This window comes from Microtus pennsylvanicus, chromosome X, assembly GCF_037038515.1.
Source record: "Microtus pennsylvanicus isolate mMicPen1 chromosome X, mMicPen1.hap1, whole genome shotgun sequence".
NCBI lineage: Eukaryota > Metazoa > Chordata > Mammalia > Rodentia > Cricetidae > Microtus > Microtus pennsylvanicus.
The window spans coordinates 90,402,195-90,405,492 of record NC_134601.1 but is presented as its reverse complement, the minus strand read 5'-3'; the positions used below and the strand labels follow the sequence as shown (position 1 = coordinate 90,405,492).

General features: G+C 35.1%; 1 pseudogene; it reads right to left on the bottom strand.

Annotated features, from left to right (window-relative positions):
* Positions 1–1,466: 1,466 nt before the first annotated feature.
* Positions 1,467–1,926, bottom strand: LOC142841597 (uncharacterized protein C9orf85 homolog pseudogene; annotated as a pseudogene).
* Positions 1,927–3,298: the final 1,372 nt, after the last annotated feature.

The following is a 3,298-nucleotide window of genomic DNA, read 5'->3' as shown; positions in this document are numbered from 1 at the left end:
CCATTTTCTGATATCTTCTTTAATTTCTTTCTTTAATGATTTAAAATCCATGTCATATAGATCTTTCACTTGTTTGATTAGAGTTACCCCAAGATATTTTATATTATTTGTGTCTATTATAAAGGGTGCTGTTTCTCTGATTTCTTTCTCAGCCCATTTGTCATTTGCATATAGGAGGGCTATTGATTTTTTTTAGTTACTCTTGTTCCCAGTCACATTATTGAAGGTGTTTATCAACTGTAGGATTTCCCTAGCAGAAATTTTGGGGTCACTTTTGTACAATATCATATCATCTACAAAAAGTGAAAGTTTAGCTTCTTCCTTTTCAATTGTATCTTCTTGATTTCCTTTTGCTGACTTATTGCTCTAGGTAGAACCCCAAGAACTATATTGAATAGATATGGAGAGAGTGGATAGCGTCGTCTTCTTAGTGGATTTGCTTTGCTTTTCTCTCCATTTAATTTGATGGTGGCTGTAGGCTTGTTGTATATTGCCTTTATTATATTTAGGCATTTTCTATTTTTTTAAAAACAGGGTTTCATATTTATTTCAATGGTTCAGAAAATATATACACACATATATGCATATAAATACATGTCATATATGTGTGTGTGTGTGTGTGTGTGTGTAGATTAAGACACAAAGAAAACAAAATAAAACATTAAAACTGGGAATTGATGTACAGTGTGGAAAAGTTCATTGTATTGCCTCACCACCTTTCTATAGCTTCAGGATTTTAAGCATAAGGACACACACTTCAGCAATCACACAAAGCTAACCTACATTGCCCGTAAGTAGAACCACTGGCAGCAAAGTAATTCAGAGCAATATAATAGCTTACATGGAAGAGCATTACCGGAGCGTCTGACACTGCGAGTATCTCCATCAAGTATGAAGGTTAGTTTCCTTTCCAGTTATTAATTATATAGTCCACACATTTTTTCTTAGTATGTATTTCCAAACTGGAAAAGGTAAAAACAATGGGATGACATATATAAAAATATTTTCAAAGGAAAATCACTACACCTAATTTTATATGTGTGTTTGTGTATAAAAATAAATGGTTTTGCTTTGTAAGATATAAGGGGGCTTTTGCTAAGGAAGTTACACATGTGAGGTCAGATTACAAATATGTACTCTCTATGAGTTAATCATCCTAATTTTCCATGAGATAGTTCTGTGCAATCAGCAAATCACAACACTGGATAGTTTGACACTAAATAATATGCTTTTCTAAACAATTTCCATAGATTGTACAACAGGCCACAGGAAGTTTCCATACATATTCTGTATATGCAGCTCAAGTTTTATTGTGAAAACCTGAAAGTTTCTGTTATTCAAATGTTATAAATAATTTATATTGCTCATGTGTCAGCTCTGCCTATTTTGAACAGCCTTTTTCTGATTCCCATATTGGATGTCTCTGTGTCTGCCAAGCCCTCTGCAGCCGACACGGTGCTGTCAGGCTACCTAAGAGTCCTATCCTCCTCATCTGATTCAGTGTCAGCATCTAAATCCTCGTCACTGTCTTCCGTCCCTTTGCAACTTTGTTTACAGTTAGAACCTTGATTTTCAGTATTTGCTAAATTTTCTGGTTCTTTATTAAACGGAATAGCAATGCCTTCTTTCTTACATTTTGCGCAAACTTCAAGTTCACAGGCACATGGTCCACATATTATGTGGTAAGTCCTTTACTGTCTTCTGTAAACATTTAACACACTTCTTAGGCTTTGACAGAGATTTGTATTTGCTGTATTTTACACACCACTCGAGAACTTCTTTGCAGCACTAATATACTCCATCATGAAGTTTTGCATTAATTTTCTTGGTCTGAACACTCTTATCGAACTTGTCATTTTTGAAGGTGAACGTATTCTGGTGAGTCTGAGGCCTGGAGTGAGCCACGTTGCCTTTCTGGGATCTCATCACCAAATCGCATGCGCCTTCAGCTGGTGCAGACTTTAGTTACACAGAAGAGGCACATTTAGTTATTTTCTTGATTCCCTGTTTTCTCCAGAACTTTTATCATGAAGACATGTCAGACTTTGACAAAGGTTTTTTTCCGCCTCTAATGAGATGACCAGGTGTATTTTTTCCTTTCAGTTTGTTTATATGGTAGAGTACGTTGATAAATTTTCTTATATTGAACCATCCCTGCATCTCTGGGATAAAGCCTACTTGATCATGGTAGATGCTTTTTATTTTTTGATGTATTCTTGGATTCAGTTTGCCAGTACTTTGTTGAGTATTTTTGCATCAATGTTCATGAGGAAGATTGGTATGTAATTCTCTTTGTTGAATATTTGTTTTGGGTATTAGGGTAAGTGTGGACCCATAGAATGATTTTGGCATCATTTCTTCTGTTTTTTTTTGTGGGGAACAATTTGAGAAGTATTGATATTAGCTCTTCTTGGAAAACCTGATAGAATTCTGCACTGAACCCATCTGGCCCTGTAAAATTAGTTTTTATTTGGGGGAACTTTAATGACTGTTTTTATTTCCTTAGGGTTTATGGGTCTGTTTAAATTGTTTATCTGCTCCTGGTTTAATTTTCATATGTGATGCTTAACAAGAAAGTTGACAATTTCCTTTAGATTTTCCACTTCTCTGGAGTACAGGTGTTTAAAGCATGACCTAATGGTTCTCTAGATTTCATCAGAGTAAATTATTATGTCCCTGTTTTTGTTTCTGATTTTGTTAATTTGGGTAGTCTTTCTCTGCCTTTTGGTTAGTTTGGATAAGAACTTTTCTATCTTGCTAATTTTCTCAAAGAGCCAACTCCCCGTTTCATAATTCTTTGTATTGTTCTCTTGGTTTCAATTTTATTGATTTCAGCCCTGAGTTGATTATTTCCTGCCATGTAATCCTCCTGGGTGAGTTTGTTTATTTTTGTTCTAGAGTGTTCTGGTTGGGCTGTTAAGTCACTTTTGTGGGATTTCCCCAGGATCTTTATGTAGTCACTTAATGCTATGAACTTTCCTCTTAGCACTGTTTCCATTGTGTCCTATAAGTTTGGTATGTTTTGGATTCATTTTCATTTAACTCTAGTTTGTCTTTGATTTCTTTATTTCTTCTGGTGGTTCAGTTGAGAATTGTTCAGTTTTCAAGAGTTTGTAGAATTTCTGGAGTTTGTGTCATTGTTGAACTCTAACTTTAACCCCTGATGGTGTGATAAGATACAAGAGGTTTTCCAACTTTTTTTTGTATCTGTTGAGATTTGTCTTATGACTGAGCATGTGGTCAGTTTTACAGGAGATTTCATGAGGTACTGAGAAGAAGGCATTTTTTTTGTGTGTGT